This window comes from Hippocampus bargibanti, linkage group LG10 (assembly GCF_051943395.1).
Source record: "Hippocampus bargibanti isolate YZ-2025 linkage group LG10, ASM5194339v1, whole genome shotgun sequence".
NCBI lineage: Eukaryota > Metazoa > Chordata > Actinopteri > Syngnathiformes > Syngnathidae > Hippocampus > Hippocampus bargibanti.
In genome coordinates this window covers 21,970,106-21,985,268 of record NC_142743.1, presented here as the reverse complement: position 1 = coordinate 21,985,268, position 15,163 = coordinate 21,970,106, and the positions used below count along the sequence as shown (strand labels likewise).

Below are 15,163 nucleotides of genomic sequence, written 5' to 3'. Positions count from 1 at the left end.
AAGCAGGCAGGAGGGCAGCAGCAGGAGGTTGTGTCTGACAAATTGTGTTAAAACAAAGTCAGCGGGAAGGTTTTCATTTCAATCACATGTGGATTATTTTATTTCAAATTATTTGTGCTTGTGGAAAGTTATTAAAACTGGATGGCCTTCATATATTTTGGGACCCATGATTGCATATGGCTCGCCGATAAATCTAAATACATATTCTCGCTTTTTTCTGTTCATTTTCTGTTGGGGCAGCTGTTGGCGGAAAGCGAAAATTTGATTGGATGACACTGACCAGGTTGGCGGAAAACGCAATTTTTATTGGATGATACTGGCCGTCAGTTGAAACAGGTAAACGCCCCCTTTAAATGAGCCGGACGAGTAAAACAAGGTACACTTCAGCTTGAATGCACAGCAGGATTCGCCTTTGTGGAGATAAAAGGTTCTGATTCTAATTTGCAATGAAACAATACCATCGATGAAACAGTCGAATGTCAGTGACATTTTAACAAGCCCCATGTTAACGTTTAGCAGCAACATACGTACTTCTGTGAGAAGTATGTTGCATAGCAAGTGTGGAAGCTAATGAGCCGTGTGCAGGCTAGCTAGCAGTAACTTCGCCTATGGACCCCGGCAATTTGACTTTCATTCCGGTCGTTTGGCTGGATTTTTACCAATCATGAGTAACGGAAAACCATTCATGTTAACGGTGAGTACTATCACAAAGTTATTTTCAATAATACATCTGACTTTGTGTTGTAAAGTAGCTGCGCGTGCGTTTGCGTGCGCGCGAGCGTGTTGTGGCTCTCACTGAAAAACATTTCTAAATATTTTACTTTTATGGCTCTCTTAGTCAAAAAGGTTCCCGACTCCTGCAGTCTAGCACATAACACATAAGGACAGAGTCATGAGGCAAAGTGAAGTGACCCGCTGTGTTTTTTAACTGAAAATTCATTAGTGTGTATTGCATTTTAAAACCAGACTGTATAATTATTAATCCACAGTGGAAAACCAATCTGAGCGCTTTTAAAAGTGCAGGAGGGCACAACCATGCAGAATTTTAAGCAATGGCAATATTCCATGCCACACTCTTAATCGACACTGCAGAGCCAGTCTGCAGAAATGAGCAATTATGTGCGTGTGAGCGTATATATCAGAAGGCAAGATTAGATGCGCAGCCACATCGCTGCAACTTGACATTCGTGACAGCCACTTGTGCCAACTTCCATCCGTGTGCTGTCTACAAACCGGAGATTTCATGACACAGAGGTGTCAGGAGAGTCACATGTGTCATTTTGACGAACGGCATCACAGGATTTTCAAGATTCATGTCTTGCTCATTGACCCCATATAAATTGGGCGTAATGAGACACAAAATGTGCCAGGCTTTGTATTTCATTTGGGGCTGAGTGTGGGTCTGTCCTGTCTTTTATAAAAATGATCATCAATAGATTGTAACTGTAAAGTGACCCTGAGAGTTTTGAAAGGTGCTTAGAAATCAAATGTATTATTATTATTATTATTATTATTATTATTATTATTATTATTTTATTTTTTGTTTGTTTTATTTTTGTTGTATTTGTTTATTTTTTATTTTTAGTTTTATTTGTAGTGTTTTTTATTTTATTTTATTTTTTTATTTTATTTTATTTTTTTGTTATTTTTATTTTTATTTTTATTATCTGGCTATCCACCTGTCTATATGGCTAGCTAGCTGGCTATTTGCTATCTATCTAGCTACCTAGCTAGCTAGCTATTTGCTATCTGTCCAGCTGGCTAGCTATCGAGCTGGCTAGCTATTAGCTCTTTATTAGCTTGCTTTCTATCTATTTAAGTTACTTCCGGGTTGAGTGAACGCTGGCGTGTGGCTGCCACTGCTCACCCACAGAAAAACATATCCTGTGACTTTAAAGTGACCTTGAGAGTTTTGAAAAACGCTTAGAAATGAAATTAAATGTGATGCAGTTATCCATTAAACGTTAATGGATTCACATGTATGAGGAAATTACATTGAAGGTTTTTAGTTTTATTTCTTGTGTTGGAGCTATTCTTTCCTATACAATCGGGGAGATTAACCACATACCCTCACTGAATTAAGGTTTATGTCACCTTGCCTAATCTGGAATTAACTAATCCTACATGTCACTGCTGACCCAGACAGACGGGCAGCGTCGGATAGAGATAGAGATAGAGATAGACACCCCCACCAACACCTGGACGGCATTTCTTTTGTACAAAGTTGTCTTTGCTGCAGATGCTTCTTGTGTTTCTCGTGGCTGGACTGTGACGGGTTGTCGGGACGATGTGCACCACCATCATGGTTGTCTCCACTTTGGCTCTTGCACTGCGCCGGCATTTCATCAGCCGGATCAAAACGTGAGTTATTTCTCTTTGTATTTGTGGTATTCCAGTTTCATTGGAGAACTTCACACACTAGGCAGCACAGTACTGGAATAGCCTATGACAAAACTCATCAGAGTGACAATCAATTTTTAAATTCATTAAAAATTAAAAAACAAATAACAACCACAATTGATGAACCAATTGATAAACCTTCATGCGACAGGTATTTTCAAGGTCATGAACATAAACCTTTCTAGAAATGTGTTTCTTTGGGAATATAATTAAAAGGGTCTCTGTCTCTACATGGCCCCCTACAATTTGATTTGATATCATTAAAAGATCCATGTTTCACCGGAAGTCTGTCGTTTTGTTGATTTGGGTTTCGACTGGATTTAGTTTTGTCATGTTTTCCCTGCGCACATTTTTTTGCATATCTTAGACGTCTCATAAGGTTTTTCTTCCCATCTGTTCTAATCAGTCCAGTCCCACGTATCCAACAATCAGCGTCAATCAATCAGCAGGATATTTTCTATCTTGCCAGATCTTTTAGTCTTGCCCTATCTTTCTGTCATGAGTTGAGATTGTTGTGGTGCAGTGTCGACCCACGTGCAGGGAAGTAGGGGAGCAAGATTGGGGAGAAAGAGTGTTAGAAAATAAAATCTTGACAAATATATGCAGCATTTCAAGCAACAAAACACTGTAAGCAGAGTCTACAAACCCAGACATAATTAGAGTACTTCAGCACAGACACGGCAATACATGCATGAGAAGCAAAAGAAACCATGGAACCAAATGAAAAAAAATGAGACACCTGGACAAGTAACGAGTAGCTGAGGGAGCTGATTTGTCAGCAGAATTAAGCGACTGATGAGAATGGGTGGACACAAAAATCGAACAAGGCAGATAAAACATGAATAAAGGAGCACTGGGAAAAGATGACAAAACAAAATCCAATTAAAAACAAATCATCAACGACACAAGTCGTGACACGGAGTCAGCTGGACGAGGCTCCAATTCCCTGTGACCCTAAACGGGAGAAACACCAAATGGACAAATGTATGAAGAAAATGTGGGCGAGATTTAGGATAATTTATATGGACAGTCCACCCGCCTGTGTCACAAACCACACCATGAAATTCCAGCGATGAAAAGGTTTCTTCAGCCGTCATCTGTATTTCTTTGAAGGTGTCGGACGTTTCGCTTCTTATCCAAGATGCTTCTTCAGCGAACTAAAGTCTTACTGGTAGTTTCGGCCCTATATATATATCCCTTCATGTCTGGATAGTAAGGATACATATATATATCCCTACATGTCTGGACGGTAGGGATACATATATAGTGCCGAAACTATTAGTAAGACTAAAGCCTTACTGGTAGTTTCGGCCCTATATATGTATCCCTACATGTCTGTACAGTAGGGATACATATATAGTGCCGAAACTACCAGTAAGACTTTAGTTCACTGAAGAAGCATCTTGGATAAGAAGCGAAACGTCCGACACCTTCAAAGAAGTACAAATGATGGCTGAAGAAACCTTTTCATCGATGGATCACTCCTGTACGACTGAAAGCTTATACAGACATGAAATTTCAGGTTCTTGAGAAAACCCACTTATTTAAAATGGCATTTTCTGTGTAGCTCTATTTCTTGTTTCTATGTATAATTGTATTTTATTTATTGTATTCTATTTATACAGTAAAGTCTCGTTATATCGATATCGGATATATCGATAGTCCCGGTTATATCGATACTATTTCTATGCACGCACGGAGAAAATTACATGCAAACAGGGTCGGATATATCGATAGTCCCGGTTATATCGATATTTTTTCGGACTCCCTTGAATATCGATATAACGAGACTTTACTGTACTTGTATTTTATTGATTATTTTATCTATGCTTGTCTGTGACTGTAAAGTGTCCTTGAGAGCTTTGAAAGGCGCTTGAAATAAAATGTATTATAATTATTATTATGAGTAAATCTAACAAGTGTTTTTGGAATGGGGAGAGTGGGGGGCCAACCTGCAAATCATGCACCAGCAAGGGGGCGGAGAGATTTTGAAAGGCCCACAGTAGAAGGGCAGAACCAAGATTTGAACCTACAACCTCTTGACTGGAAGGTAGAGATGAAAACCACCACTCTGCTGTGTACATGAGATTTTGAACATCTATTGCATTGAAGGAAGTCAGTCAAGCCCCACCCACGCTCGTTTCATTTTTTTTTAGTGCCCATCTTTGTTTTGATGATCTAGCGCTACTGATGATCCCCCTGAGGCTAGTGATCGCGAGTGTGCAGATGTTCCTATACATTAAGACTGAAGACACTGCATCGTTAAAATTCATTGCCTCAAAAAGATAAATGTGTGGTCCTTTCCAACCCGACAGTTATTGATCTGTCACGTGCTATGAGGGGAGGTTCTTCACACTTCGAAATCAGCATCTCAAGCAAGAGCGTGACATTGTGTCCTTTTCACATCGCCATCTCCCAGCTACGATCTATCCAAGGTTCTTGAGCTCATTAGCGCAGGAAATATCGATAAGGCAACATTAATCCTTAAAGACCTCTGACCACGTTTGACATTTGTTACCTCAGAAATCAATGATTAAAAGGCCGAAGACTTGGATCATAAATGCTAAAAAGGAAGTCAAAATTGATCATGCAAACTGATGAATCAGAGGGACTGCGTTTTAACTGCTGTGTGTGTGTGTGCCTTGAGGGTGTTTCATTTGGATTTTGATCAAAATGCATTCTTTTCTCTTCTTTCATCTGGAACTGCTTCAAGAATCAACGACCCTCTGTGTCTTTGCGGTGTCATGTGACCAAAAAATTGATCCATGTCAAATATCCTGGGCGATGTGTCAGTTTGTGTCAGGAAACAAATGAAGAGCCACACATTTAACTATGAAACAATGTCCTCTTTAGCAGGGGTGAGGACATTTGCAGACTTAGCTAGCTTCATATTTTGTCACTCAAGGAAATCCAAAGCTTTATGGCACATTGTGACAGCCAAGATGACAAATCTGCAATTGAAATGTCAAGTTCATTATGTTGTTGTGCGGCGGCGGCACTGGCACGTTAAAAAAGGCTGGCGCTCGGTTATGATGCCCTTTGAGGGAATTGTTTTTGATTACTGCGAAAACAAACATTTTCCATCCAGATGGGTGTTATGTTTGCATCCTTTGTTTTTATTCTGTGCTATTATTTGTGTTCCTCTTTTTAAATGTAAATAAACAGATGTTTCTTTTCAATGTACAACCATAAGATAATTAAAAACAAGTGATACCATATAAGTGAGGAGATATAGCGAGAAAACATTCTCATTTCATAATACAAAATGCAAGCAGCATATTGATATTCAGGCCATCACATTTTTTTTCACGAGATGTCACAAACAAATGCTAGCTCACGCCTCGGTTGATACCCCTTCAGATCTCCAAGCCCCATCTTGCTCATTGCCTTCATCCCTTCCTGCCAACAATCCTATTATCTCTTAATACGATAAAATGCAAAGTAATGTTATGAACAGTTGTAGCCCTGACCCGCTGATCTCTACCATGACCAGCTTCTGTTTCTCCTCTCAGCTTTCCAAAAGACTCCAGCAAGAAGGCAACAGCTAATGTGCACATCATAGAAGCTCCGATGTGAGGCTGTAAAGGTAAAGGATAAAACTGCTTTGCTTCTGAATGTCTTATCCTGTTGCGTTTGTGGGAGCAGTCCAGATGATGAAACAGCAAAAGCGTGCACACACCATTCATTTTTAGCCACCACTTAGAGAAGGTTGACTTATGTTCATTTAATCATTTTTGACACTGGGGAGCCTTTGTTTGAAATCCTGAAGTGATCACCAATCAGGTCTATGGCTGCAAACTATGGGTGATGACATTCAGCCTTGGATTTTGGAGTTTTATTTGACATTTCCTTTAACACATTTACTGCCAGACGTGCAAAAATGTGTTCACTCCAGTGCCAGGGTTTTTGTTATTGTCACTTGAATTCCAGGACCCACAGAATATTGAGTTTTAGGACTACATAAACATTCAATATAGCGTTAGAAATCTTAGACTCTTTTCTTTTATCAGAATAAAATGAGTTAATTCCAACGTTATATGGGTCTGGAGTTATATGAGCTTGAAATGATGGCCTCTGTCCAAAATGTAATGCAATACAGTACATACACACTGGTCTATATGGTGCTTTAACAACAGCTGAAGCTGGAACAAAGAGCTAACATGAAAAAAAGGCAAATGCAGCCCCCCTGGGGAAAAGAAAAAAACATGTCATGGCCAGCTTTTTATTGGCACCCAAGAATGAAAAAACAAAACCCGAACAAATTTGGGAATGGCACTCTACATCATATTTTCATTTCCCGAATAAATTCACGAATTGCAGTGAATCAGTCAATTAACGGCGAGCTCAACATTCAGTTGAATTGTTCTATTCCAATGTGTAGAATCACTGCAGTGAATGCTCCTTTTCATCTTTTCAAAGCAGAAAACTGAAACAAGACTCTTTTTCTGCCGCATTACCTAAATGCTTAATTAACCCCTTGTTGTGATTCACGTTGTATTCTTGTTTGCTCTCCCGTTTTATTCCACGGTGCATTCATTTCACATTCCCCTGGAGACAAAAGGCAGAGTTATTTCGGAAACAAACAGAAAGCACTTCTGTGATCTGAAACAGGACTGAATGTTGCGCATCTATTAAAAACTCTATTATGGCAAATGTCTCTGTGCTGATGTGTACTGAGTCCAGGCGCAAATCCTGACCGAAGCAGAAGGAGCTAATGTGGCTAATGATCCCCCAGAAACATCGCCTCGGCCAAGCATGCACTCTAATCATGCACTTTGTAATCAAGGCGGTATGAAACATGAATATCTAAGTTCCTACCTCGCTGTCGCTCACCTGCCCACGCCAATAAAGCTGTCATACTAATTACGAGGTGAAAGCAGGACTTTGGTGCATTTGAAGGGAATGAGTATGGCCTTCCCGCGAACACTCTCAGAACATTGGAGTTAATGTAATGATGGGAAAGGCCCATGATGACTAATGGCGTCCGAGAGAGTGACACGGGGAGATCGGGAGCGACGGGTGCTTCAATGCAGTCCTTTCGCTTGTATGTAATGCTTGTCTTGCAGACTTTCTTTATCATCTCTCCACCAGACTTGAAGACTCCGAGTGAGGACTGGAAGGCTTCAAAGCGACAACAATGATTTTATTGTCTCCTGCAAGACTCAAGATAACGAGAGCAGTTGACTGTCGAGGAAAGGTCTTTTTTTTTCATTGTGACCCAGGCTAACATTTCCTGTCATTAATCGTTACTCATTACAATTCATTTACAACGACCCCGTGTAATCATATTGCTGAAAAATCTGTGAAAAATGAGGGAGTGGTATACGTTAATTTCAACAAAAACTAAAAGGGCCAGATGGCAGGGTTACTTTTTAACAACATTGACAGTTAGGTTTGTTATTCTTACTTCCACTTAACATTCTTCTTCTTTTTGGAATTATTGCCCCACACAAATAAACAAACAAACAAACAAACAAACAAACAAACAAATAAATCAATAAATAGATGGAATTTGGAATTATTGTTCTACATAAATAAACAAGTAAAAATAAATAAATAAATAAATAAATAAATAAATAAATAAATAAATAGCCACATGAATGAATAAATAAATAAACATAAATAAATGGAATTTGGAATTATTGCCCCACACAAATAAACAAACAAACAAACAAACAAACAAACAAATAAATAAACTAATACATAGATGGAATTTGGAATTATTCTTCTACATAAATAAACAAGTAAAAATAAATAAATAACCACATAAATAATAACTAAATAAATAAATAACCACATGAATGAATGAATGAATGAATGAATAAATGGAATTTGGAATTATTGTCCCACATAAATAAACAAGTAAGCAAATAAATAAAAACCACATAAATAAATAAATAATAAATACAGTAAAGTCTCGTTATATCGATATCGGATATATCGATAGTCCCGGTTATATCGATACTATTTCTATGCACGCACGGAGAAAATTACATGCAAACAGGGTCGGATATATCGATAGTCCCGGTTATATCGATATTTTTTCGGACTCCCTTGAATATCCATATAACGAGACTTTACTGTAAATGGAATTTGGAATTATTGTCCCACATAAATTAACAAGTAAGCAAATAAATAAAAACCACATAAATAAATAACCAAATAAATAAATGGATGAATGGATGGATGTATGTATAGAGATGCTGTATATACAGTAAAGTCTCATTATATCGATATTCAAGGGAGTCCGAAAAAATATCGATATAACCGGGACTATCGATATATCCGACCCTGTTTGCATGTAATTTTCTCTGTGCGTGCATAGAAATAGTATCGATATAACCGGGACTATCGATATATCCGATATCGATATAACGAGACTTTACTGTAAATGTATCGTTCACACTGAGATGTAGAGTCTGAGCATTTGCCATCACTCTTGCTGTACTACATGAAACATGACTCATGTGAGGAGATCAGTGCTTGGTAGGTGGCGAAATGACCGTCATAGTCAGCATAATTACTTGTCCCCTGCCTTTCAGAGTTTGGTTAATTTTTTCATGGTGTCGAAGGCTGTGACCTTTCTTCAAGTTTTTTTTTTTAATCTTGAAACAGGCGTTTTTTTTCTTTTTCTGGGTATATACTGTAGTGTTGCTTAGCAACTTGTGAAGAAGCAACACACCTCACTCTATGTCAGTTCAACCGGCATCAAAGGATTAATGCTGCAAGTGCCTTGCTTCTTCGCTTGGCTTTTTCCACCACTTTTTTTTCTGAAAGGATGACAAGAATCCCCCAGAAGGTACTGTGAATTATACAGACTCACAGTGTGTCACAAAGAAGACTAAATGTACGGTGTTGGTTCTCTTCAGCTCTCAAGAGTTGGAAATCATTGGATAACTGAACGGTTTAGCACTCTTACTTTTAGTGTACCTTCTGAAATTGTAACCAGTGGATGACATCGATCACTTTTGTATTAACGGAATACTCCATACATTTCAACATTCTCTTTTTTATTTCATTGCGCTCATCAAAAGGATATCGATTTTGATCTTTTGTGCATTTGCGTCGCGATCTACTTGTGAAGTTTAACAGAGCATCGAGTGAAGATGAATAATGTGTATCACTTGCGATCAAAAGTAAAAGTGTTAGACCAGACATGGGCAAACTACGGCCCGCGGGCCACATACGGCCCGTTAGGCTTTTTAATCCGGCCCGCCGAACTTGCCCAAATCATAGTACAAACAGTGTCTAAAACTCATGACAAAAAGTTAGCGAACAACAGGGCAGATAACTGAAAAGTTGCCTGCCCCATTTTTCACGACTTGAAGCACAATGAGACAACTAATCACATTAAAAAACATTGCCACAAAGTATAAAGTTTTTTTTTTTAAATCAAGGATGCACCTACTATAAATGCTCCCTTGCTTAATTTACGGTAAATGCGCATGGCTGTAGATTTTGCTGCAGTAGTCGATTGTCATTGCGGTGCACAATGCAACGTTTGCATTGCTTTCTACGAGCCACTAAGCCCCTTTCATAAGTCTCACGTACACTTTACAGTCACGGTTTAAGTAAATTTACGTTTTGTAGCGTCACATATGTTGTTAGCTTCTTTTGAATCTTTCTTCTGGGCTGAGGTTCTGTGCATCTATTTTGGAAAATGACATGCAATTGCACGACTTTATAACGCTTGCGAAAGTCCAGAAGAAAGAAGCAGGCTTCTGATTGGCTGCCGTGCCGAGTATGCAAATTTCAACTGCAGGTAGTCTATGTTTGTGTGCTCGGCGACGGTACACGTGTATTGTTTGCGCGAGGGCGTCAGTGAGGAGTTTGTTGAGCGCGCGGTCAGGACAAACCATCTATGATTTGGCGGAATTTAACACAAGTAGGTATTATTGAGCTTGAATATTTCGTTGTGTAATAATATGTTTTGAATGTTGAAAGTGATTCCATTTTTCAATAAATGTTGATTTCTTTAACTTTGCCCCTTCGATGGAAACTTATTAAAAACAGACGCAATCTTGATAAATCACAGTGCATATGTTATTTTAATCTATTTCCATTTCCTCCTCCAAGTATCTGGGAAATAGTATCTAAACGCCATATTCCTTGAGACAAATTTATTAACTGATCAGGGATATTTTTCACATTTGAAAGACAGTTAATAAATTGGGTTGTAGTGTTCAAACTATCATTTTGAAGTCATTTTTATTGGTGTTTTTCATTTAACTAAAAATATCAGCCTGCCTGATTTGGGTATTTTAGATGCTATAAAACGTTTTTCTGATGTCAGTGGGAAACAAAAACAAAAAATGGTGCCGGTTGTCCTTTAAATGTAGTATGTACAACGCCCATAGCATTGTATGTCGCTTTCTCGGTCAGGGGCGGTCCAAACGTGACGTCACATGGGGATCGTCATCAACTCGAAAACAAGACTTCATGAATATTCAGCGCAAGTCTTAAAACGTAAACTATAGCTATATGCTGTGGAATCTTTGTAAAATACGCTCAGTCGAAGTCATTTGAAGTGATTTTATAAATTATGGACATAACTTGTTCAGAGTATTTCCGGCCCAAACACTCCCTCCAAATGCTCCTGGCCCGGCCCCTCTGTCAAATTTTAGAACCCAATGCGGCCCGCGAGTCAAAAAGTTTGCCCACCCCTGTGTTAGACAGTATGTGTGAATTATGTTTATACAAGTTTACATTATAGCATCCTGGATTACATCACATTAAATTACATTACATTACCTTTTTGGAAATAAAGGTATGTTTGGATTTACAGGACCTATTTTTCTGCGTCACAGAAGTATAATGCAATGTCTAGTCTTGCTGTGGGCATGTTTAGAGTTTTATTTCTTGTTTATGTAGTCCTAAAACTCAATATTCTGTGGGTCCTGGAATTCAAGTGATAATGACAAAAACCCTGGCACTGGAGTAAACACATTTTTGCACATGTCTGGCCGTGAATGAGTTAAAGGTAAAATCTTAGGGGAAAACATATATGTATTTTACTCAACTACTTTCAGGAAACAATCCCCACTATTGCCTTTGTGGCAGAGAGCGTCTCACTATGTTTTCGTTTGACTTTTGACATTGCTACAATAGATTGCCATTTACTCGAGAACAATGTTTTATACATGAAATATTCTGTCTATGTAGCTGGAAGAAAATATTGGAATAGAAAGCAGTGGGCAGTGTATTTTTTTGACCCACTTTCCCCTGTGGATGACTTTACAGTTATTTCACAGTTGATGAAAGCGTATCTTCATCATAATCACCATCCAGCCTGCTGAAGCAAGCGCCGGCCTCCTGCAGTGCAACTAAGAGTCTGTCCGATAAGACACCATTCACGACCACCACTTTGGATCGACAAAAATAGTCCTGCAAAGACATCCACATGTGACTGCATACACAGAGTCTGCTGGTTAAAAGGGTGGCTGTAGAGCATTTGGAGAGGAGATGAGAATAGCAAGGTGTGCCTTCCGAAGACTTAATATGTTTGTTCACCTCTCTCAGGCCCACTTCAGGAAATGAGCAAGGGCACATATGTGAAGAGGTCACGCCCAGAATAACGAGAGCTGTGACTTTATGGTTGCCACTATAAAGGCGGTAATGAAAAAAAAATGGAGAACACACAAACACAAGCCTGATTGGACTGTCCCCGAATAATGATTCAATTGATTGATTTTGACAAACAAAAGAAAAGAAAGTTGTTAGATTTGAGAAATTACATTTTGTTGCGAACTTCAGTGAGACCAAACCGTGAGAAAATGTCCAATGTACCGGCAGAAAGAACTTATCTGTCACAGTTTGCGAGGTGGTGATGGCAAAAGCAGGCAGGAGGGAGCAGCAGGTTGTATTTGAGAAATTGTATTAAAATAAAGTCAATATGCACAAAATCTCAAACATCAAAGTCATTCAAACAGAAAAATACAAAGTATCAAATAAAGACAGAGAGTAAAATTGTGCCAAGATGAAACAAGCACATGCACAGCATACAATGCATACAATGACCCCACACCGAATGGTCATGCCGGGAGTCCTTTTAACTGTCACTGATTGGGAACGACCAGCACCTGTGCAGGTGCAGGCGGGGCCGACAGCGCCACCCGTTGGTCGCCAACCAGATCATGTCAATATCAATATCGTATTCCGATAGATTTGCCCTTCCTTGCCCATTAAACAAACTGATAGAGATTAGACAGAATAGAAGTTATCATATTTAAAAGTTTCATGTTGTTCGATGCTGAGTGAACATGTGTGACTAGAATACACAATTGAAGCACAGAGAAACCTGGAGTCAATCTGAGGTAAACAGACACAGCCTGTAAACCTGTCATCTTCATCTAGGAGATCTGGCCTTGAATGGAATTTAGGACTTGAGAAACTCCAGAGGGCTGCAGAATTTGGGCGTCTGTCTTTAAAAGCTGCGTCCCCTGCCGGCAGTAAAAGACAATCTTCCTGTGTTCAAGCCTTTATCCACAGTGTCCGATCGAATATCTCTGACACAAACTCATAACATCCCTTTGAGGAAATGAAAAGAAGACATGCTGGCAGAGTCACCCAAATAAGAGGCAACGTGTGCTAACTTCAAGCTGTTTATTTGTCATTCTCGGTTGAAGTTCACAGCGAAACTGTCACATAAGTTTCAAGAAAATTCATCCTACAGTTCAATTATAATGCAAAAGGCCACAGATGGGCGTAGGGAAAGTAGCATCTGTTGAGGAAATTATAAATGTTCCAAAGACCTATTTTACCACATAAGAAGCAGCAACATATAGAAACAGAGCATACAGCAATTCTTACTGGCATGTTGGTACAGTGCATTCTCTGTTCTCGTGGGAACAATCAGAATTAAAGCATCAAAACATGGTACGGTAATGCCATCGTGCTTGGTGGGCCACCTCATGTTGGTATAATGAAGGTGTCTCTAAACTCTAAATTCGAAATGGCCTGTATAACATTGAAAGTTATTTAAATGACAACTTAAAATCTGTGACGTACAAGTATTTGAAGTTAAATTCATCATTAACCGTGACTTTTTGTTGCTCGATGAATAGTTTATAAATAGATTATCAACAAGGCATTCTTGAAATTTACAATGGTGAAAATATATGAGTTTAAAGGGCATATGGATTACAATGCCTCAGCTTCCCTGCATCCCCAATGGTTTGCAATTGTACTAATTGCACCTATTATTCATGCAGGCAGCATGGTTCTTGTGGAGTGTTGTGTTGGAACGAGCACAAAAGACAGCACGAGGCAGTGAGATATAAAGTGGGTGAGTGGGGGTGGGGGTAGGACAACTCCATAGATGGCATGCAGGAATGCCAAAAAAAGACAGAAATTTGAAGGAACAGATGGACAAATAGGGACATATCTGAAATAAACCTAATACATTTCGACTTGAAACCAAAAAGATACAAAAAGGAGAGGAGTAGCAGTACCTTACATTGCGGGGGTTCCTAGCCTCAGGGAACCGTCCTCTGTTCCCCCAACTTTAGAGCAGGGACCTATCATAGCAGAGGTCTGGGAACGCCACCCCTGGACAGTAGGGTTATATATATATATATACGGCCAAAACTACCAGCAAATTTTAATTCGCTGACGAAGCCTCTTGGATGAGAAGCAAAACATCCGACACCTTCAAAGAAGTACAGATGACAGCTGGAGAAACATTTTCATCGATGGACCTCTCCTGTACGACTGAGAGCTTACACAGACGTTTAGACTTGGGATTTCCAAAACTGGTCCCCGTGAGCCGCATTCCGGCTTGTTTTTCTGTTACTCTATTCCAACACACCCCATTGAAATGATCAGATCACTAGCGAGCTTTGAGCAAGATGTTTATGTAGATTTTTCTCAGGGCTATTTAGATTTGCAATATAAATCTCGAAAAGGCTTATTAATCTCCCATGAGATGGGAAATAAAAGTTTTTGAGTGTGTAGTTTTAAAGTACAAATAAAATTAAATTGAGTGTCAAAGCTTTCAGTGCTGTTCACTAACAAGGAGTTGAAGACGCACATTTCCACATTTGCTGGTTCAATTACAATTGGTCTTGAAGCATCCTCTTCATCATGTTGTGCTTATTTTGAGTACATGAAGCTAAGGCGATACCCAAAAACTGATCCAACGTACCTCGCTATTGCGAGGCTTCAAATAGTATGTTCTCAGTGAGTGAGACCCTAAGTGGCCACTGAGCCAAGTGTCATCAGTAGGTTGCAATGAAGGAGTCAAAGAAAGGCATCTTTGAAAAATGCCATTCAGATCCCTGTTAGAGATATTTCAGGAGAGATTCGGATGACCTAATCCACAACTTTAAACAACCCAGACACCCAGCTGCAGGCTTTTCAAGGCGAGTACATCCACTGTACAAAGGCACCTTGTACATGTGTGGGTTGTGTTTTATAGTCAGAGCTAGCTAGCTGAAAATGCTCAGTAATTGCCAAGTACTACATCCTTTTGCAGGTAGCTACAAGACAGGTATAGATACAATGTTGGATAACCAATCTTCATTATATCCCGTTTTTCTTGGAAAGTCATCTTAAAAATTCTTTTTTTAATAGACATTTGACCTGCTTGTGGTCACCAATACAACACAAGACTAGTTGGGATTTTAAAGGCTCTGGGAAGATTACTGTTGGGGAAAAATGATGTATCTCTTTCTGGTTCAGGCTCTACGGAGTTTTATGATGAAACATCAGCGGGGGCCAAAGTGGTGAACAAAAAAAGACTACTTTATTCTTGTACTCTCTTCTT

General features: G+C 39.2%; 1 long non-coding RNA gene across 1 annotated transcript; it reads left to right on the top strand.

Annotated features, from left to right (window-relative positions):
- Positions 1–374: 374 nt before the first annotated feature.
- Positions 375–11,632, top strand: LOC148892929 (uncharacterized). The gene is made up of 4 exons (XR_016116261.1): positions 375–694; positions 2,240–2,361; positions 5,913–5,986; positions 7,492–11,632. It is a non-coding gene; the product is annotated as an uncharacterized LOC148892929 (long non-coding RNA).
- The last annotated feature ends 3,531 nt before the right edge of the window (positions 11,633–15,163 follow it).